At 35.8% G+C, this 24,107-nt stretch overlaps 1 protein-coding gene across 4 annotated transcripts in view; it reads right to left on the bottom strand.

Annotated features, from left to right (window-relative positions):
• The window catches only part of FBXW7 (F-box and WD repeat domain containing 7), a 145,154-nt gene that overhangs the window by 106,680 nt on the left and 14,367 nt on the right, over positions 1–24,107 (bottom strand). For all 4 annotated transcript variants that reach the window (XM_037496688.2, XM_037496696.2, XM_037496693.2 and 1 more), the window contains exon 2: positions 2,223–2,270. The gene's annotated coding sequence lies outside the window, so the exon portion shown is untranslated. The remainder of the gene's footprint in view (positions 1–2,222; positions 2,271–24,107) is intronic.

Raw genomic sequence — 24,107 nt, 5'->3', positions numbered from 1 at the left:
CCAGAGTTAAACATAGAATTACCCTATTACCCAGCATTTCCACCCCTATAATTATGTACCCAAATAAATGAAACTTATGTGCACACAAAACCTTAACGTGACAATATTCACTAAAGAAGCATTCCTAATGACCAAAAAATAGATACAATCCATCAACTGATGAATGGAAAATTCTAATATGGTATACAATGAAAATTTTTCAGTCATAAAAGTTAAGTATGTACTACAACATGGGTGAACCTTGACATATGCTATGTGAAAGCAGCCGGACACAAAAGAACAAATATAATATGGTTCCACTTATATGCAATGTCCAGAATAGGCAAATCCATAGATACTGAAAGTATATTGTTAGTTCCCTAGCGTTGGGGCAGGGGTGTGGTGTGTGTGTGTGTTTTGAGGGGGGGTGGTCTTTCAAGGGAATTAGGGAGATTGCTAATGGTTAACAGATAGCTGTTTTTTGTTTTTTTGTGGGAGGTGGGGTAAAGGAAGTGAAAGCATTCTAAAATTAAATAGTAGTAATTGCACAACCCTAAACATACTAAAAAACCACTTGTACACTTAGGGGTGTGTTTTCTGGCAAATAAAATACTTCTCAACAAAGGAGTCATTAAAAAATAATTTGCAAAAATGAAATGTCATAAACATACATAATGCAAAGATGACTGCTTCCCTCAAACTAACTGAAATAAGTACATCAATGGGGAAAAAGTGACAGTACTTTATTCTTTTCTACTTAATACATCTCCAGAAATCAGGTACCACATTTTAAAGTACCAAAATTTGTTTAAGAGTTCTACGTAACATCAGTTGCTCCTATGAAAATTATATTTATTATAAATATCCAGTAAACCAAATACTATAATTGTTGAATACTTAAGCATCAACTAGGATTATGACAGATTTTTAGAAACATCCTTTGACTAAACAGTTACTGTTTCAAACACATTAACAAGAATAATGAGAGAAATCAGTTTACTATTAAATAATTCTCTAAGCAAGAAATTTCCTTTAGCTAATCAAATAAACACATTCACCCTTAAAGATATTTTATTCACAAATCAAAAATAAATTAAAATAATGAGTCTCGATTAATATCTCAGTCCTTCCCATACCCCATTTAATAATCATCATAAAATCTATCTGGACTTCACAGTGTCATATTGTGGTGAACTGGACCTAATGTAAGCAGTCCAGTAACAGGTGGCTGGAGAAGAAAGTTGAATTAGTGTAACAGGGATGCATCTCCAGTGAACATGCACTATTTTCCCTGCCTGCACTTACATGCAGCCACCTTGAACTACAATGCCCAGCAAGCCATGCCTGAGTGGGGGGCAGCTGGGAAGGACCAAGGCAGATAAATAAATTGAGGTGAAACAAAGGAGGGAGAGGGAACACATGTGGAGGAGAGACAAGGAAGAAACGTGAATGAGAGACGTGGGAAGGCTGTTTCTGGTCTGGCAGACAATGGCAACCTTAGCTTTGACCTCCTGGTGCATGATATGGTACATTTTGAATTCTGGAACTTTCCTTCTATCCCAGTTCTCTGGGACCCACCTAATCCTTTCCTTGTGGTTTCCCAAAGAGAGTTGCCTTAGACTTGTGGCAAGCTTTCCAGTCTCAGCCACGCACGCATTTTGGGCTGGGCCTATCTGATTGGGCATTTTGCCTATTAGGGGAAGGGTGATTTTTGGAGTTTGATTGGGAATCTGTTATTTGAAATTCCTTTTTTTCTCTCTCTCCCCTCCTCTTACATACCCCCCCCCCCAACACACCAATTAAAGTTCTTCCACATTAAGAGTCTGCTTTCTTTACCTCTGCACATGTGGAGGGCCAAATGGGTTTGTCCTCTTAATAGTTTGGGGTCTCTGGCCACCCCTAAGCTATGCAGTTACACTAGTATCAACACTAACAGAAAACTGTTACAAAAGGCTCACATGAAATCTGTTTCATTCACAAGTATTGTACCATTTCTGCCCACAAAAACCACGTCTTTCTTTGAATTCTTTTAACACTTAGGCTTCCCACCGCAAGATTTTCTGGATATAATGAGTAGAATCAGAAGGTAACTTAGGATAAGCATAAAGAAATTCCAGCAACAGGTAAAATTAAAAGAAATGTAAATTGTAATTTACACTTGCTATTATATATCATTAATGTAACCGTACATGTAAACTTATAAATAACATGCAAGATATTTAACATGAAGATTATGTACTTACCAAATATTTAGACAGCTGTTTAAAAATCCTGCTGGTGGCTGAGACTCCCTAAACAAAAAAAGAAATGATTTTGAAACATCAGAAATTACCCTTTCTCTATAAAATCTATCCAAGAATCCATTGAATATGAGAATAAATCTGATTTTTTCATAACACTTAAAAACCACAATCAATGCTCAAACTTTAGCAGATGATAAACATAAAAGCAAAATTTTCATAATCTTATAATTGTAACTTCACATGTAATATATAGAAAAGCTAATAAATTATTAAGACATTGGTAAGCTTACTAGACTACAGAAGAGTAAGCGCTATAACAAATTGCATTTTTTTAAATTACAGACCAAGACAACAGCCTGCTAACAATATTTTAGGTATTCAGATGCTAAATTTTTCTAGACAATCAACATACACTGTGACATTCTGCATTCTGATATCAAGTTACCACATTTAAGTAGCACCCAGACAACCTAAAATCATTTATAAAGTACAGTCAGTGAAGTAGAACGATTTCTTATAAAGTATCCATCCTATTTTTATTAAAAAATTAACATAAGGAAGCATTTCAAAAATCCATCATATGAAGAAATAAACTACCCACAATAAAAAGAAATATATAAACTAACAAATTCACTTTACTAGTTACAAAAGTTAGCTATAAATAATTTTATAATAAACAGTATATTAACAAGTTCTGTCAAACCTCAGGTCAAAATAACCTTCAAACGGAAGTTCAAAAATTCAAGAAAAAAAGCACTCAATATAACAGAGTTCTTGTCGTTTGCTAGGCACATTGCTCAGGACTTGAAATAACTGATATACACTTTATGAAAAATCATCTCATGTATTTCACATTTTGCAAATTAAACAACCAATCCTTGTAAAAACAATCCCTGCTTAAACACAGTAGCTTCCTTTGACTACACAACCCAAGGCTTTTAAGGAACCATACTATGACTGCTCAAAAACAATACAAAGCAAAACAAGTAATATAAAACATGACATACTATGAAATAGTATCTAAAGATAGCATCTTTAGAGTAAGAGAAAAGAAAATCTTTTTAAATTCCTTTTAGAGAATGACCAGAATAAAAATTCATCTTAACTAGCAGAAAATGTTACCATAGAAATTACAATACCACATATAAAAATAAAAATGTTTTCTTATGAGCCATCCCCATAGACTTTATATCATCACTGCTGCTAAGGGCAAAGCCAATCAAATGAATTACAACCATCCACTGGCAATGAAAAGAGACATGAAAGAGATATATTAGAAATCTAAACAATAAAACTTCTGTAAGATAATAGGAAATATCACCATGACTTTGAAGTAGGCGAAGCTTTCTTAAAGAGTCACAAAAAAAAAAATACAACAAATTGGACTTTGTTAAATTGCAAAGTTGTGTTCTTTAAAAAATGAAGATGCAAGCTAGTGAATAAGAGAAAATACTCAAAAGTCACATGTCCAACAACCAACTCATCTCTAAAAATATCTATTAAAAAATTTAAATCACCAAGAAAAAGACAACCCAGGGCCTCCCCGGTGGCGCAGCGGTTGAGCGCTGGGTTGCGAAGCTGCCCACAGCCTCTGCGGCGCCGGTTCGATCCCCGGCTGTTCCCCAGCCACCGGAGGAGGGTCCCACATGGCGCGCAGACCTCTCCTGCCGCCCGCTGCTCCCCTCAGCAGTGTACTTCGGTCCTTCTGCCTGCTCTGCTCCCCGCTCTTGCTCTGGTGAATTCTCTCACCCTCCCGCGCTTCTGACTGTACCCAGTGCATGTATAAACAAAACAAACAAACAAATAAATAAATAAATAAAAACATGCCGCTATAAAAAAAAAAAAAAAGACAACCCAATTTTTAAAATAAGTTAAAGACCAAACAAAACATGACAAAAGACAATTTCAGAAACTAATAAACATATTGAAAAGGTGCTCAACATTACTACTCATAAAGCAATCACAGATATACAATAAAGTAAGATAATATTATTACCCACCAAAACGACTATCTACTTGTCTTGAGCTGCTGTTTTTTTTTTTTTGCTTTTGTTTTTGGGGGGTTTGTTGTTGTTGTATAAGTCTCTAAGGCAGTAATCAAAGGAGCAGAAGGGCATAAGCCTGAATAAGTAGGGCAGGTCCCTGAACAATCCCTAGAGGCAAAGCATCCTCTGGACAAACTTTATTGACTCATCAAAACTCTACAATAAATTTCTAAATATTGGGCTGCTTTATCTGTAAGAGTCTAGCCTGGCAGTGATCAATTCAGTCAACCAGGATACCTCTGTCAGATCTCTTCTTCAAGGCAGCCAACCATTCAGTGGGATTCTGAGATATGTAACTGATATTTAAAATCAACCTAGGCCCTTCCTTCCCCTTCCCACATCAGACAAGTGCTTCTTCTAATTCAGGTACATACTTTTCTAAATAGCTTATTTTCAACAAAAATAACTTAGCACTTACAATAACTGCTTTGGCAACTTTTGATAATGAAGAAAAGTGTTGATCTGAGAGACACCTTAGAACAAAAAGGGTAAAAGGGGAGAGAACTCTCCCTCAAGAGAAGTTTGTCTTTTCCTACAAGAGAACAATTAACTTACTGATTGATATCAAGGGGACCCCCCACCCCCCGCCCAGAGATCACACATCTCAGCAAAATACAAACACCAGGAAAAGAACCAGTATCATAGTTCAGAGTCTACTTTGCAGCTGACAGTAAATAAACCCTACCATTCTTTGTAGTAATAAAGATCCCAGGGAGGACTATAAGGATGTAAGCAAAACAGTCTTCCCCCAAATCAAAAAATACACAATAAATTCAGGGATTGCTCACTGTTCATTCAGCAATAAAACTACGAAAGATTACTCATGAGTCATAACCATGGAAATGTAGGTATGTGAAAACCTAGCACCTTGAAACAGTGCTAATGAAAATTTCCTGGGATGGGACACTTATTTTTTATTGTTTTCTAATTTAATTATGGAGGTAGAAAAGGCAGAGCTTAAAAGACAGGAACTCAGCTAGTCAAGAATTGTAAGCAGTCATATCGCATGAGATCTTGAATTGTCTGGGACAAAGCATAAGATATCACTTTTCAAATTACTCTCACCCATACAACTTACTTAACTAGAGTATTTCACAAATCAACCAGGTGTAAACCAACATTACCCACACTTTCTACAGAAATGAATTCTATTCCAGTCTTGAAATGTTTTCAGAAAATGTCACGTAATTTTTTGTTTTAAAAAAAAAAAGTAAGTACTTTTTTTACTTTAACAGTCTCTTACAAAATATACGGTTTCACTATAAGTAATCTGCATTTTATAATCCTTTCACTACACAATTACATCTATATGGAATTATAACCTCAGTATTTCTTCAACATTTCCACAAACTTTAGAAGTATTTCTAAATTCACAATTTTTGTCAACTAATTTTTTTTTACAGGATACATCTTACAAAACCTATGCCTAGATCTTTCACTACCACCAACTTTATAGTCCTTAAGTCACAAGTCCCAGTTAATCACTTTATTGCAGTAACACAAAATCATTGTAAGTATTCTCATCTCCTTCCTAGAAACCACTGCTACCCACCTTGATATCTGCAACTGACAGATTCAACAAGAAATTGAAGCTTTATGGAATTGTAACATCTCCCTAAAATCACACTATTCAAACTTTCAGTACGTATCACTATTTGGAGAACTAAAAGTTTATCCATCATAATAATTCACTAATTTTTAGTCATTCTGACCTTTCTTCAAAAAATTATTTTATGTATCAATTAAGCTATAAGAAATCTACTATTGTAAGATTGATGCAGGAAAATTTTTAAAACAAATTTTTAAGTGATTTGATAATAATTTAATTCTTCATCACATTCCTTATGCTTTAATCTATTTGTAAAAACTTTCTATTTTCTGCTTAAGAGAAGGTCAGCGGCTTTCACTTCACTACTCTAACATAATCATGAATTGAAATAAGAACTCTTAGCTCTTTGGACCGACAAAGCTACTAGTATGCCTAAGCCAATAAAGCAATTCGTTCATTAATGCTGCTAATAAAGCAACCTTTTGTTAGTCTATGAAACATCAGAAACCTCAGAGACTCTTAATTTTGCAATTTTTCCCTGTTTTTGCCATATGAACTTAAAAGTTCTCTTACATGCCATTTAGTTTAACAACTAAAACATAATTATTCTAGAAATTCAACCTTCTACTCTAGGTAACTTGATAATTTAACATATAGTTCCAACTTCTGCAAATTGTTCCTAGATGAAACCACTTCCATTCCAATCATTCTTGCTTTCCCAAAGAGTTGGTATTTATACAAATTTGTGCCATCTTCTAACAAACTAAATGCACAACTTGTAAATATTCTCAAAATGAAAAACAAAAATGTTTATCTTACCGGCTTTAAAAAATGATCTTCAATAAGCAAGAAACGGAAGATACTGCAAAGATCCTCAAGTGATTCAACTTAAGGTACAAGAGCATCCAGAAAATTTCCTGTAGTTTACAATATTAACTACTAAATACAATATTTAGCATGGATTCAAGAAGCTTAGACAAGTTTGAAAGTTTTCAGTGAAGACACTGAAACAGGCATTTAAATTGCAATAACAGGCATTTAAATCCCTTCAAATAATTAGAAAAACCTGGGTCTCAAAAATTCTGTTTTAATGATGAGAAAACTGATATACAAAGCACTTAAGTAACTGGTCAAATCACACAACTAGGAGACAGTGCAAACAGGACTTAAGTCCTATAAGTCTGACTTTTCCAAAGCCCACTCTCTTACCCTTTATAATATACTGTTTCCTAAGAAGTAGCAAAAGTTAAAAAAAAAAAAAAAAAAGCTAGCATCTAAATACTTTATTAAACTGCCCATGGAAATGCAAAATGGCAAAAATCATTTCCATGGAAATGCAAAATGGCAAAAATCAAAGCACATCCCCACCTTCAATACTTTTAATTGTATAAGCTTTAAATTTAATGATACAGGGAGGGCCTCCCCTGGTGGCGCAGGTAGTTGAGCACAGCGCTGTGAAGGTGTCTGCAGCCTCTGCAGCACCGGTTTGATCCCAGCCGACCAGCAAGGGTCCCACATGGCTCAGCACACCTCTTCTGTCTTGCCTGCTGCTCCCCTCAGCAGTGTATTTCATCAGTCTGCCTGTTCTGTTCCCAGCTCTGTCTCTGGTGAATCCTCTCACCCTTCCACGCATCTGGCCTGTACCTGGGTTCTTGTATAAATAAATCTATAAATAAAATAAATTTAATGATACAATTATAAGCAAAGCATGTCTCCAATCTTTATGATGTTAGTTCATGACTGCATTTGGCAGTGAAGCATATCAAAGTTTAAAATATACAGTTATCAGTACAAAAAATAAGAAAACCTTTTAAAATAAGAAAGCCCTAAAGATCATCACCCTTGATAAACACCTAGGCAATTAACTAATAGGCAAGGAAGTATAAGCATATCAGAGAAGGAAAAGAGCTATTTAGAATAAACTTTGGAAATAGGAAACGGATCCTTCTACTCACGTTTTCCAAGAAAATAGAAAACACAAACACACACTAAAGCTAAAGAGCTTTTGGGAAGCAAATAGCAGGCCACTTGGATATGTTTCTAGATCTAAGTACACAGTATTACTGTTCTTTTTTTCCCCATCAGATACTAATAAAATCAGAAAAAATTACCACCTATTATTCATTCTCTCACATTCACATCTTTTTCCTAACATATTGATCCCAAAAATCAAAGTATACAATAAAGCTTTTCAATTTTGCTATCTTTAAAAAAAAAAGAAGCAAAAAATATACCAACAAAATCATTCAATAAATTTACTATGCTAGGCACTAAGACAGCAAGTGTTGATAGACCCTGCTCTCTGAAAACAGTCTGCCAGAGAGATAGACATAAAGTAATCAAGCAAATCACAGTTACAACACTTAACCTAGTAAGTGTTTTAAGTCAGAAAAGGCCTTCTCTCAAGGAAGATACCTTTAGACTATATTTGTAGAATGTTTAAAAAGTGCAGAATGTTTAAAAGTGAAGAGGGATTCAGGATAGTAGCTGGTGGGGAAGAAGGCATTTCATAATCAGAATGTAGTTCACAAGGGAAGAAAGTTGTATTGGTAACATTATTTTTATTAAAAGCAGCAGTAAGAACATAGGTGGTATTCATCTGTCTTCATACCCTTCAGGATTAAAAACAAACAAACAACAACAAAAAAAAAAACCAATCTTTCTATGTGGAAAATTTTAAAGATATACAAAATAAACAAAGTAGTATAATATAAAAGCCTATGGACTCAACATCAAAACCATCAGTATCCTTATCATTCTTGTTTCAACTATACCCTCTACTCCCTGCCCAACGTACTATTTTTATATAGATTTTAAGTTACATACCGAAAAGTGCACTTAACTTACATAGATGTATGTATGTATGTATCTCCACTTTGACAAATAACCTCACGTAACCCTCATCTCTATTAAATACTGAATATTTTCATCATTTCAGGAAACTCCCTTATGCCCTTCCCACTTGGGTACCAACACCCTACAACCACAAGAATTCAACCACTGTTCAGTGTTTGCCCTTTTTTCCAGCACAAATTAGCTTTGCCTATTTCTAGACTTTAATATAAACATACTCTATCCAGTACCTTAAGTTGAATGTGCTTTTGAGTCATCCATGTCATTTTACTTGCATGTTCCTTTTTATGTCTAGTAACATTTTACTGAATGAACCTAACAAAACTTCACTATTATCTTATTAACTGACATTGGGGTTGGTTCAGTTGTTAGCTACTACAAATAAATAAAATATGCTTGAAATGTTTGCAAAATGTTGCTTTCCATTGACATACATTTTTTATTTCTCTTCAGAAAGCACAAAGGAACAGAAATGCTACATTCGAAGGTAGATGCACACTTACATTTGTAAGAAACTGCCATAGTTTCCAAAAGTGGCTCTACCATACTCACACCACTAATTTATGGGAATACTAAGGAATTTGTTGTTGCAGTATTTTTTAATTATAGCAACCTGTTATAATAGAATGGCATTTCAACTAAAGAAACGTATCTAATACAGGCTATACTACCAATCTCAACAATACAGCCAATTAAATCACCTTAAGTCTTCCCACAGAAATGTCACCAAGAAAGGATAAATCAAAATCATTCTTTAAAATGATTTGAAATTTCCATGACAGGAAATTTTTTAAGCACCAGTAATGGATAAAACTAACAAAATTCCAAGTTGACACTGTTTCTGCCCAAGAACATGTTACTAACCTTAAAGTATATCATTTGGCTTTAAGTTATATATAGGGACTGGAAATGCGGCTTTTAGCCTTTGGCGAGAATTTAGAATTCATATTCCCCCTTCCTCCTCCGTACACTAACCCACATATAAAGCCAAGACCCAAGATGGCTACAGTTTTAGTAGAGTGTCCTAGACAGCTTAATAAGGCAATAAAAATAAAGAGCTGGAGGTTTGGAAAGAAACAAAATCTAATCATCCCCTGATTATGTGATAAACAGAACATCCAAAAGACTGCATCATCGCAATTAGAGTTCAGCAATGTTACTAGCTACATCTGACAAAGAGCAACTGGTTTCCCACACTAACTGGTTATAGGTAGTTATGAGTTTGTCATCACCAAAATGTATTTTTATAAAATTAGTTATAAAATGTATTTTTATAAAAATATTTCACGATAGTAACAAAAAACATAAAACACCAAAAATAAATCTAACAGAAAGCTTTTGTGAAAACAATAGAACTGTACTGAATGACATTAAAGAATGCCTAAATAGAAATATATATCACAGTCATCCAATATAAAGATGACAATTATCCCCCCTGAAATCTGCAAACTCAGTGAAATTCCAATCACAATCCCAACAGGGTTTGGGTTTTTGTTAAGTCTTCTTGGCAGTGAAGAAGAAACTTGATGTGACCTAAATTCATTGAAAGAAAATTCACTGTATCAAAAATCTAGATATATCAAAACTATTGTAATTAACACAATATAATAATGTCATGAAAATAGACACACCAGACTAGTATAGAATATGCTAAAAAGAAATTCATGTAGTAAATTCAAGCTTTTAAACAAAATTAAAAACAATTCATTAACTAGAAAAGATTTACAATCCATATTACCAAAAACATAAATATCCAGATTATAAAAAGAGCTGCCATAAATCAGTGCAACATTCAGTTAGCAGCAGCAGAAAGAGAAAACCAGCAAAGGACACACAGAAAACGTTCACAGAAGACCAGAAGGAACAAACCCAGGCAAAGATGTTCAACTTCATTAGAATCAGAGTAAAACACAATAAAAACTATGCAAGCCCATTTCTCCTCTTTCAGAGAGGCAAATAGTAGCTAGAGAAAAAATGAAATATAATGGACAAAAATGTGGGGAAACATGCTGATGGGTACAAAGTAGTACCTCTACTTTGGACTGGACTTTGCAGTACTTGCTAAAGATTAAACGGCACCTGCACTGCAATCCAACAATTCTCTCAGGTGTCTATCCTGAAGTTACACATTACCTAGATCCTTATACACAAGACTTCGTTAAATACTATTTGCCAAAAGATAGAACCATACTTACCTCTCAGTATGAAACTGAGGGTTCTTCAACATAGAATAATAGCGAACAGCAGTTAAGAAGCTAAACCTACATCTGTCAATGAGTACATCAAGAAAACAAGGTCATATGAAAATTTTCAGGTCATCTTTTAGGGAAATGTTTTGTATGTACAAAATTCAGAGGAATGATGCACAAGGCCTTATGGATAGTGGGAACCTCTGAAGGAGAGAGGAAAGCATAGGGAAAGGAAAACCTTAAAAGAAGAGAAAAAAACGCAAACCCGGCAGAAAGCTAACATCTGCTTCACCTTGAAGCTGGGTCCGTATGTGTTAGTTATATTACTTTTTATAAGACCATGCATGTACGAATTATTTCACAATTTACATGAAATTTTTGGAAATTGAAAATAGTGAGCTTGCTAATTATGAGCATCAATTCCAGGGGTATAGTGTAAGTAACTAGAGAGCAGAAGGGAAATAAAAGGCTTTTGTCAAGGAAAAAAATTTTTTTGAAACACAAAGATGTCAATTTAGAATATGTGCCACCTTCTGATGAGAAGCAACACTTACACTCCTTGAGGGACAAGGAAATGGGGCCTCCTGGCCAGACTATTTTGTCCCAAAAGGATCAAGATGCAGCAAATCTAACGAGTTTACTATCTTAGCTCACTTGGCCTGGCACCATTGTTATTTTCAGCAACTCTAATCACTATACATCACGAAAGTGTGCTGAACCTAAATCCAATAGGTACAAGACATTACGCTAGGTACTATAGGGGATAGAAAGCACTCTACTCCCACTTCTCAGGAAGCTTATTATTTATTGTAAGAGCGAAGATGTATACAAAAGAGAAAAAAAACTAGCATGTAACACCTAAACAATTGTTCCTAGGAAGATAAGAATCCATCAAGTTTCTGGGATGTACAGCAGTGGAACTCAAGCTAAGGAGCTGAGACAAGAAGAAATTCAAAAGGTACAAAAATTGGCATTCTGGGTAGGGAAAAAAAAAAAAAAAAAGGTGGCAAAGAAATATAGACCTCTGAAGAGGGAAATACAGAGTTTAAGTGCTAAGCAATTTTTGGATCTTAATTAGAAAAACAAAATACTGTGACAATAAACAAATTATTTAATATTAGTAGCCCAGTCAGGGCTTCTAGTAGCAAACAACAGAACCCATTTCATATGTTTCCAGCAGAAAAGAGATGGATAAAAAACTTATTACGTTTTGCAAGCAATTTCCCCCAGAGAGCCAAAAAAACAGCTGGGGGTATGAAATCAAGAAAAACACCCAAATCTCCCACCAAATTGTCCCCACGCTTTGAGCCCTGGTAGAATGAAAGTTGAATCTGAGACAGTAAGACTCAAAAAGAATCTCTACGTAGCACTGCTACCTCTAAAAGCTCAGTCTTACCTCCCAACAGCCATATCAGGAAACAATTCCAAGCAAGAGTTACTACCTTCCAATTCTCTTCTGACTCATGGCTTTCACAGATGTACTAGATCAATGGAATCTAAGTCACATGCCCATGTCCTAGCCGCAAGGGATGCCAGGAAACTGGATTCTGCTTTCTGCAGGACTCCAAACAAACCAATTTCTCCAAATAACTTCTTAGAAGTTATTTGAAATGAGACCAAATACAAACTAAGTCTTGGTTATCAAACAACATATACATGTATTCCACACTTCAAGCTCCAAACAAGATTCTTAAGCCTATGAGATTATATAACCAAACTTTGTATGAACAAAACTGTTCCTCAAAAGGAAATAAATACTAGAATTTCATCAGTTATTGTTCACAGCTCCAATCAGAATTGCTAGGTGATGCCCCCTTTCCTTCTGCTGCCTTCTACAACCTATGGACTAAATTACAAAGGAGCCTGAGAATAGGAAAATGATGAAAATATATGTTTAAAATGCATGAACATGTACAGAAAGAAAAATTAACAAGTTCTACACACCTAACTCAAGTCTAAGAACTGTACAAAAAACTACAACTTAATATTAACAACAGTTTGTGCCTTCACTTGTGAATCCTAAAACTTTTGGTCATACAGATCAAGCAGAAACTTAATAAATAGTCTGCCTATCTATTTTAGTCCTTGAGACCCCGTGATCATTTAGCCACAGCCATAAAGAAGCATTTAAGCTGGTATATCTCTGACACAATGTCTGTCATTTTAGAGTGATCCTAAAATCCTACCATCCTCCTTGAAATTAGAAAGCTATCTTTCATAGAAATATCTCTTCTCACCTAAAGACAACAGTGATTATGCTGTTTTTTCATAGGTTAGCACTGTACTAAAGATATTTCTCGTTACCTTGCTGATTAAAGTGTCTTCTGGACCTCCCACTGGATAATGGTGGAGAGGGAATAGGGGAGGTTGGTGAAGAGTTATAACGATAAATACACTCCATTGGTACCATTTCCCATTATCTTTGACTTCTTCCTCTACATTATACCATAAAATTTTAGGCATTCATATTAATTTAATATAAGCAAACACTGAGATCAATAAAAAAACAAATAGCCGCAAGTACGTCTACTGCTGGAACTAAAATACTGTATCCAGAATATCTGGTAATTTGCACCACACCAAACAGAGTCAAAAGCATGTTTTCCTCCCATAAGAACCCATTTCTATACATACTCTTGTCATTTTTGCATGTATTAGCAACAGAAAATTTTAAATGTTGATATCTAACTCTTGTCTTCCCAGTTTAACTATGCAAAAAGGTACAGCATGCTACCATTAAACTCCAGTTACAGATCTGGAAACAAGGACTGCAGAAGAAGTATGAAGATACTGGTTATCCTTTGAATTGTTATCATAAGCAAGGTTGTTATAAGTCTTCAGAGAAGATAAGGAAAGATGGATTTTGGAGATAAAGTACTATGTCCATAATTTCCTAAATAAAGTTTAATTGGAAGATTACTAGCAGTCTTAAATATCTATGTCCATAACGGGAGGCATTTATACATTGCTTTTCTATCTCCCCCAATTTTCTTCAATGTAATATTTTTCTTACTGGTTATTTTCTTGCATACCTAATTAAATTAACCTTTACAACTTCTACACAGTAACATCAGGCAGCATTATGGTATTCCAAAACAGCAACTGAATTTATGCCTCTAGAGGGCAGCATTTGTCATAGGAGAGACAAGTTTGACTTTAATAAAAAGGTCAACAAACAAGTTTCTTTCTTAAATCTTAGTCTTTAATATATTAATGTGCACTGTGAATATTCAATAAGTCATATTATGCTACACAATACTTCTTCAAATTTAATTACAGAACCCTTTCTTAAAGGACCATCTCTAGTGACTACTACTATAGAATGCACTTTAACACTAGTAACAACAGTTTGCCTCAAGAAAAGTTTCACTTCTCAGTCAAGAAATGGGCAGAAGAACTTAAAAGACATGTCTCCAAAAAGAAAATGCAAATGGCTAATAGGCATATGAAAAAATGTTCAACATTCCTTATAATCAGGGAAATGCAAATTAAAACCACACTGAGGGGCCTCCCTGGTGGCGCAGCAGTTGAGCGCTGGGTTACAAAGCTGCACGCGATCTCTGTGGTGCCGGTTCGATCCCCGGCTGCTCCCCAGCCACCGGAGGAGGGTCCCACATGGCGCGCAGACCTCTCCTGCCGCCCGCTGCTCCCCTCAGCAGTGTACTTCGGTCCTTCTGCCTGCTCTGCTCCCCGCTCTGGCTCTGGTGAATTCTCTCACCCTCCCGCGCTTCTGACTGTACCCAGTGCATGTATAAACAAACAAACAAATAAATAAATAAATAAATAACATGCCTCTATAAAAAAAAAAAATTAAAAAAAAAAAAACCACACTGAGATACCACCTTACACCAGTAAGAATGACACATATCCAAAAAACAGGCAGCAACAAATGCTGGCAAGGATGTGGTGAAAAAAGAACTCTCCTACATTGCTGGTGGGAGTGCAAACTGGTCCAACCACTATGGAAAGCTATCTGGAGGTTACTCAGTCTACTAAACATGGAGATACCATACGACCCAGCAATTCCACTATTAGGGATCTACCCAAAGGACATAAAAACACTGATTCAAAAGAACACCTGTATGTTTACTGCAGCACTATTTACAATAAGTAAAACCTGGAAACAACCCAAATGCCCAAAAATAGATGACTGGATCAAGAGAATGTGGCACATATACATAATGGAATATTATTCAGCAATCAAAAAAGATTAACTCATGCCATTCACAGCAACATGGATGGAGCTAGAAGGAATTATGCTCAGTGAAGTAAGCCAGAAGGAAAAAGAAAAGTATCGGATGGAGGGCCTCCCCTGGTGGCGCAGGCAGTTGAGTGCAGCACTGTGAAGCTGTCCACAGCCTCTGCAGTGCTGGTCCGATACCGGCTGACAGGCGAGGGTCCCACATGATGCGGCAGACCTCTCCTGTCTCGCCCACCGCTCCCCTGAGCAGTGTATTTCGTCAGTCTGCTTGTCCTGTTCCCCGCTCTGTCTCTGGTGAATCCTCTCACCCTCCTGCGCATCTGGCCTGTACCCCGGTTCTTGTATAAATAAATAAATCTTTTAAAAAAAAGTATCGGATGGCTTCACTTATAGCAGGAATACAGGGGAACCAAGTAAGACAACAGTGTAAAAAAATAACAACAGCACAAATACAAGAAAGCAAAAACAGATAATTATAAATCAGAGACATACTGCAGGGGAGGAAGAGGGATCAGAGGGAGGAAGGGAGGAGCAAGGGGACTGAGGTGATGGTGCACAGGTGCACTGGTGAAGGAAACTATGGGGACTACACCTGAGGGGGAGGGGAGAAGCAAATATTGTTTAAAAAGAAAAGTTTCACTTGTCTTTATTCATGAACTGACTTCTGATTTTTAAAAGAGGTCTTATACATCTTCATGAATTCATAAATCATGGCAGAGAATGAATAAACCTGGCAATAGTATTATTTTCTGGAAAGCAGAAACATAGAAAAGTTACTGCTTGGCTTGTTCAAAGAACAACAGTAAAGATATTTTTTTAAAAAAAGGCTGGTGCTACAACTAGCTGAGACATGGTGCCTCCTTGTTTTAAAAACCAGAGGGGTTTGTAACAAAACTCCTTTTAAGAACCAGAGAGTGGGCCTCCCCGGTGGTGCAGCGGGTTGAGCGCAGCGCTGTGAAGCTGTCTGCATCCTCTGCAGTGCCGGTTCGATTCCCAGCTGGCCAGGGGCTGGCTAGCCAGGGAGATTTCCACAAGGCGTGGCAGACTTCTCCTGCCTCGCCCACTGCTCCCCTCAGCAGTGTCTTCGGTTCATCGGCCTCTTCTGCCCCCCTCTGTCTCTGGTGAATTCTCTCACTGTCCTGCACCTCTGACCTGTATCCCAGTTCTTGTATAAATAAAATCTTAAAAAAAAAAAAAACACAGGGAGGTATATTTAACAAAAACTTTTCATATTTATCTAAAATCAGAATATTCAATATTTGAGTTCCACTAACAATCTTTTTTAAATATTAATTTTATTTTTACGTCATTGTTCATTATTAAACAATATATGCTTCCCCCCCACACCCCCTCAGGTATAGTACCCATAGAGTTTCCTTCACCAATGCACCCGTGCACCATCACCTCAGTCCCCTGCAGGATGTCTCTGATTTGTAATTGTTCAGTTTTGCTTTGTTGTGTTTTGTACTGTTAGTATTTTTTTCACACTGTTGCCTTACTTGGTTCCCCTATATTCCTGCTATAAGTGAAACCATCCAATATTTTTCTTTTTCCTTCTAGCTTATTTCACCGAGCATAAAAATATAAATAGATCAGTTAAAAAGGGTACCTATTGGGGCCTCCCCGGTGGCACAGCAGTTGAGTGCTGGGTTGCGAAGCTGCCCGCAGCCTCTGCAGCACCAGTTCAATCCCCGGCTGCTCCCCGGCCACCGGAGGAGAGTCCCACATGGTGCGTAGGACTCTCCTGCCACCTGCTGCTCCCTTCAGCAGTGTACTTCAGTCTGCCTGCTCTGCTCCCCACTCTGGCTCTGGTGAATTCTCTCACCTGCCCGCGCTTCTGACTGTACCCAGTGCTTGTATAAATAAAAATGAATCTTTAAAAATAAATAAATTTTAAAAAAATAATTGTTAGCTTTTAGGCTGAGAATCTATTTTATCTAAGTATAGCAGTTCCTGCCTTTTTAAGTTGCCAGTTGGCTTGGAGTACCATTTTCCATCCCATATTTGTCTTTAGAACTTAAGTGAGTTTCTTATAGCAACATATATAGTTGGGCTTTGGTTTTTCAATCCATCCAGCCATTCTGTGCCTTCATTGATGAGTTCAGTCCATTTACATTTAGGGTAACTATTGATATATGAGGGCCTGCTACAGCCATTTTGTCATTAGGAAGTTCTACCTTCCTAGTCCTATCGATTTAGTTCTTGAAGTTTTTGTACTTTCATTTTTCAGTTTAAATACCTTTCAATATTTCTTATAAGGTAGGTCCAGTAGGGGCAAACTCCTTCAGTTTCTGACTGGGAAAGTCTTTTTCCCACATATCTGAAACTGAGAATTTTGGGAGAGTATTGTGCTATCAGTTTTAATCTTTGAAATTTTTACTATTACTCTACAATATACTAGCCTGTAGAGTTTCTGTTGAGAAGTCTGATGGGAGCCTGATGCAAGTGCCTTTTAGTTACCTGCCTTTTTTTAATTACCTAGCCACCTTTAATAGTCTTTGACTTGAACTCTTGATAGTTTCACTACTACATGTCTTGGTGTAGGTATTTTTCATTTGATAAACAGGTGATATGCTAATTTCATGGACTTGTATATTCATTCCCTTTGGAAGTTTTCAGCTATTATTTCTTTGAATAGATATCTGTTCATCACCCTACCCTCCATCATCTGGGAGCACCCATAATCTTTATGATGCCTTTCCAGAATCAGACAATTCTTGCAAGCATTTCTTGTTTTGTTTTTGTTATCTCTCTCCAGCAATCTGGATCATTCATAGGTTTCCGTGTTTGAGTTCACTGATTCATTTCTCCCTTTGCTTTGTCTATTCTGTTTCCACAGCTTTCTATATAGGACTCTTGATCTCACTTATTGAGTTCTTTATATCCCAAATCAATAGTTTCTTATTTAAAGCTTCAATTTCTACCTCATGATCACTGTTTATTCCTGAGCTCACTGAGTTGCTCTTCTGGGTGTTATTGGTTCTCTTTAGGTTTTCTTATGATCACTATTTTGAATTTTTCATCTGTTAGAAAGATATTATCTTCCATATCTTTGAGCTTGATTTTGCTTCCTATGATATCGTATTACCTTAAATCTCAAGTGGCCTCATTTTTTTCCCATATGCCCATTTAGAATCTGGATCAGTAACTGCTTGCCTTTTACTTTTCCAGCAGATGGTGCTATGTATTTATTTTACTTATTTAAATGTAATTCCTACTGAATGCCATAGGTGTGCAGGCAAGTAAGTGGCTGTAATTATGTTTCCAGGGTGAGGGAGGGATGTGAAGAAGACCAGCTGTTGCAGCAAGAGTGCTAAGTAGGATGTGCTTCTTGTGCATAGCACCACTGTTAATACTTTCTGAAGTCCCATATTTGAAATTTAGCAGTCTGCCCATTGTTGCTACACTTCACATTGCCAGTAAAAATCCTGAAAGGTGGGGAGGGGGTGTGTGCAGCCGAGAATATTTTGTTGTCCTCCTTGCTGGGGTCATAGCCCCTGTGGAGCACCCAGCTCCTCCACCTTGGACTTCACCTGGGCCAAGGATGTGTGCCTCTATGCCATCTCTGCTCCCATCTCCCAGGACCCCAGGCTGGTCTAGCAGCCCTTACATCTCCATCCCCCTCAGACTACCTCCCCACACATCCCTCTCCTCTCCACCCAACTTCCATACAGTGATGTGTGGATCTCTTCAGCATACCTTCTAAAGCAGTCTGTGTTGGTCTCTGAGGTGCAGGGGATACTTCAGCTTCACCAAATGCTGTGGGATGCTCTCAATGGTGTCCTGCTCCTGGCTAACTGTTAAATTTCTCCTCTTGGGCATGAAGCAAGGAAAACCCTCTGCTACCATCTTTTAAAAGAAAAAACTATCTTATTGCACTGTTCTACCTTATGACACACATTAAAAAATTTTTGTGCTCAGGTTTCTAAAACAAACTATGAACAATATCATTAAATCATTAAAAATTAAACATGCACATGCAAATGATATGAAGTCAGTTTACGAAACCATTTTAAAAAGTAGAAGAAAATACATCTGTGTTCATTGTTCAATGGTTGAGTAGTGGGAGAATTCAAAGACTAAGTGTACTATTAACTCTGATTCAATTACTTTTCAATATTCAATAATCAAAGACTAAAACGGCAGTATTCTTTGTTTTCTCACTGGCATTTCACTACATGTAAGTATGCTTAATTTGAAGCACCAAAGAGAAGAAAATTTTACTTATAACTTAGGCACAAAAGTATGGAAATTTATGTTAAATGTGAATGTTTTCATAATACAGATCAGTAATAAGAGCTCTAGCACTTTTGCCTAAAATGAATCAATATGTACAATTTTTACTATAATGGACAGTGTTGGGCAAATTAACTACTAAAGTAACAAGAAATAGTTGCATAACTTCACTGATACTAAATTTAAACTTGGCTTTTCAATTAATGTAATATCCTCTTGAATCTAATATTAATACTGAGCTGATACAAAACTAGTATATTTGCTTAATTTGAGTAGTGTAATTTAAAACTGGTAAGTTGTTGCTTCAAAATCTAATGAATTTATAGAGCTTCCATATGATCTAGCAATTCCACTCCTAGGTATTTACCCAAAGGACACAGAAACAGTAATTCCAAAGGGCACCTGCACGCCTATGTTTATAGCATCACTATTTACAATAGCTAAGCTATGAAAACAACCCAAATGCCCAAAAATAGATGACTGAATCAAGAAGATGTGGTACATATACATAATGGAATATTACTCAGCAATCAAAAAAGATAAACACATGCAGTTTGCAGCAACATGGATGGAGCTGGAAGGGATCATGCTCAGCGAAATAAGTCAGAAAGAAAAAGAAAAATACCGGATGGTCTCACTCAGAGCAGGAATTTAGAAAACCTAAATAAGAGACCAGGAAAAAGACTAATCAATACAAAGTAATAATCAAAATCAACAAGCAACTATAAACCAGAGACACACTATGGGGGGGGGGGCGGAAGGAGGAGAAAGGAGGGGCAGGGAGAGGAAGAACTAGAGTCAAAATAAGGGGGGTGGGGTGCAATTGTATGGGGAATATAACCATAATGAAAATGCATACATTGTGCAAAGATGAAAAATGATGTAAGAATTATATAAAATAAATTTTTTAAAAAAACAAAACCTAATGAATTCTACTTCAAAAACCATGAAATCACTTTTATCAATTTGATATAAATATTAATGGAAGTTATTTTTTGGTATTTAATACCAGTATTAAAAAACATTTTTGGAACAACTTATGTATGTGAATCTACTTTTCTCAGTCATAATTTTATGAAATCTATATAACAATCAAATATTTCTGGTGAATATTCAGTGACTAAACTAAGATATAAAATATCTATCATGTTTCAAAGAACTGGATGAAAAAAAAAAGATGTGCAAAATCTCGGTATTTTAATATTGAGTATGTTAGAATAATATTTCAGATATATCAGGTAAAGTAAAGATTGTTAAAATAGCCTTTACTTTTTTAATGAGGCTACTAGAATTTTTAAATAACACATGTGGCTCAAATTATATTTGTCACATACAATGCTGTTCTAGATAAGATTAACTAAAAAATGAACATAATTAAGTACTTGCGAGCACATCTTTTAGAACATCACCATCAACCATTAAAACACTGCCCTGGAAGTTCACTATCACACTTTAGATGGTCCCTTAATTGCAATGGTTTGAAAAACATATTCTGTAGAACCAAACTTCAAATTCTGAATTTTGATCTTTTCCCAGGCTGCAGTGTGCAGGACAGTGCTCTCTAGTGATGATGCACAGAGGCAGCCCAGCTGGCCACCCAATCAGAAGGTGAAACAATCATACTCTAGGATGGACTGTGTTGCGCATTTTTTGGATACAGTATTAAATACATTTTTGACTCACAATACATTTAGCTTACTAATGGGTTTATCCCAAAGTGATCCCACAGTAAGTAAAGATCTGTATATACATACCACACAGTAAATAAGTCTCAGCATCAGAATATGAATAAGTATCTCAATTAACCAAGGAAATTTTGATGAATTACTATGCTTCAAAGCATTCAGAGCTGGATGGGTAAAAATCCAAAGGAGGGGGCAAAATTCAATATAATAGTTTAAGTAGTCTTTTAAAAAAACTAAATGAGAGAGCATTTAGTTTCCTAAATGCTTTAGGAAACTAGTTGCGGAACAGAACAGCAGCAAATGGTATAAAGATAAGAAGAATAGTTAAAGTGGGTACTTATTAAGAATAAAGACACAAATCACACAAAAGCGAAACAAATGATACTGTAATGGCTAACTACTCCAACTTTGCTGCAGAGACAGAATATCAACGCAAAAGAATAGTACATTCTAAGTTAGTGAGGTGAACTGTAAGTTGTTACAGGACAAAAATCTTCTGTATTCACATGATAGTATATTTATTCAGAATTTACTACAGATTAGTATTTTAAATGTTGAAAACTAATTCAACATTTAGTTAACATAATTTTAGTTTTACTAAATAAAAGTAAAAATAGTACTTTAAAAAGTGGCTAAAAGGTTTTTAAGTTAAAAAAAATCAAATTCATAGTCAAACATCATGATAAATAAGGGTAGATACAGAGACCAAAGGAACAGAACTGAGAGTCCAGACTTAAATCTCATTTTCTCACTGCTTAAAGTACTAGAAATGTCAACTAATTTATATTAACAACAACAACAAAAAATCACTAATTGCTGGGGGTTAAGAAACTAACTACAGAGTTACAAGGAATCTTTGAAAAGTGTGGGAAACATCTTATTGCAGTATGGTTTCTTAGGTATATACACTAGCAGGAATCATCAAATCATACACTTTAAATAGTTTACTGTATATATTATACAGCTTAATAAAGCTGATTGACAATAAACAGAAACACAACAAAGCAATCACTGTTTGCCCTGTGGCAGTCACAGCACAGCTGCCATCCCCTGGGCATGTGGGAATTTGGTCATGGCAGTTTATATCACCGTTCCTTTCACTGTTATGTATTCTGGGTACTTTGGGTACACACATGTCAAGTACACTTCCCAGTTGTAAATGCCCTCTCTAAGATTATACTGTCATTCAGAACTGACACACAAAATACTACGCTTGCAAAAAAGCACAGAGACACGGAAGTAGGGAATAAATTTGATATTCAGGCAAATATTTGTGGCTGGAAGAAAAATCAAATTTGATTTTTTTTAAACAAGGCAATATCCAAGTATTAATGATGTACTGTTACATACTTTCACCCAGCTTTTTTCTTCCTTAGTGAAACATGATGTCTTATAATCAGTCATGTGGTAGGCAGAATTCTAAACAGCACACATGATTCTAACAACTTGCTGTATATACCTTCTTAAAGTTATGCAACCAAGTATTAACCTGAGTGCTGCTGTGAAAGGATTTTATAGATATAATTAAAATCCCTAAACAGTTTTAATTATGGAGATTATTGTGAGTGGGCCTGCCCGAAAAAGATCAGTTCTTCAAAGAAGGCAGATTCTCCTAATGTCCCTTAAGTAGCTTACAACAATGTGGTGTGAACTGCCCACGGAGGGTAATATTGGCAATAACCTAAGAGTGGTCTCTAGAGGCCTCTAAGAAAGTGATCTCTGACTGAGAGACAGCAAAAAAAAAAAAAAAAAAAAAAAACAAAAACAAAACAGGGACTCCATTTCAACAAACACGAGAAACATAATTCTGCTAACCACCAATACTCTGGAAAAGAACCCCAAGTCATCAAAATACAGAAATCCCCCTTGATTTCAGCCTCAGGAGAGAACTCAGCTAAACCAAGTCCTAACTCCTGACCAATGGAAACTGTGAGATAAGTTGCTAAAATTACATTAATCTGCAATGCAGCAATGGAAATCTAATACAGATGACTTCTCCGATTTGAGGAGATATGGTTTATATTATTTCTCTTACAGGCTGCTAATGTTTACTTTTTCTAATGCTTCGCATTATTATGAGTGATGTGATTCAATTTCACAACTCAACAGGACAAGATAAAACAATTCTCAAAATTTTATAGGTAACAAAGTTTATAAAGCCCAACAACTGGGCACACAATATTATAAAGTTAGTTATTTCTGCCTTTCTAAAGCAATGACAACAAAAAATAAAATAAAGACAAACCTGTCCTCACTGACTTCTAAAGGAATGAAAGTAAGGAATGAAAGTTGAATGCATGATGAGAAAAGCTAATTTTGAAATTTAGCATGGTCATACAGTTTCTAAGAAACTCAATGAACTTAGCTACTTTTGAAAAAGGAAAATTAGAAATATGAACAAAGTTTGGAATCTAATAGAAAAAATATGTACATACATAATGGAATTATAACAATCTTAAAGGGTATATAATTAAGTGCCAATTTACGCAATTCAATTGAAAACAGCCAGCATTTCTATATACCTTATTGCCTGCCTGACACTGTTCTATCAGTAACATGTAAGAAATAAATTTCCAGATGATAAATATAGTATAGAATAGTGATTAAGGTCCTAAGCTCCAGAGCCAGACTGTCTGGATATAATCCCAATTCCACCACTAACTAAAGGTGAGATTTTGAGCATATTTGATTTCTCTACATCAAGTTTTCAACTATGAAATAGGGACATTAACAACACTTACTGACCTCAGAGGGATGTAATTGGGATTAAATGAGTTAATAGATACAAAGCATTCATATTCTGATATCAATTATTTTTATAATAGTGCCATATTAAAATTTGTGTCTAAGAAAAGTAATCTGTGTTAGACAATGTCAAAGAGCCTAAGACTTAGAATTCTAAAATCTTCATGTCATTATCTGATTTCCCGTACCCTAACTCCCAACACCCAAACTCTTATTTACCAGAATTTGATTCCAGTCAGATATTTGTAATGCGAGAGAATATATCATCTACTTTGCTCTTAGTGTTCACAGGTAATTTTTCATAGAACTTCATAAAATCCTAGAACTATGTCTATACAGAACTAGGAGTCAATATATATAACTATGGTTATACATACTATAT

Source organism: Talpa occidentalis, unplaced genomic scaffold (genome assembly GCF_014898055.3).
Source record: "Talpa occidentalis isolate TD23 unplaced genomic scaffold, MPIMG_talOcc4v2.1 talOcc4.8, whole genome shotgun sequence".
In the NCBI taxonomy this organism is placed as follows: Eukaryota; Metazoa; Chordata; class Mammalia; order Eulipotyphla; family Talpidae; genus Talpa; species Talpa occidentalis.
The sequence above is the reverse complement of the archived record's forward strand: the minus strand, read 5'-3'. Positions and strand labels throughout refer to the sequence as shown.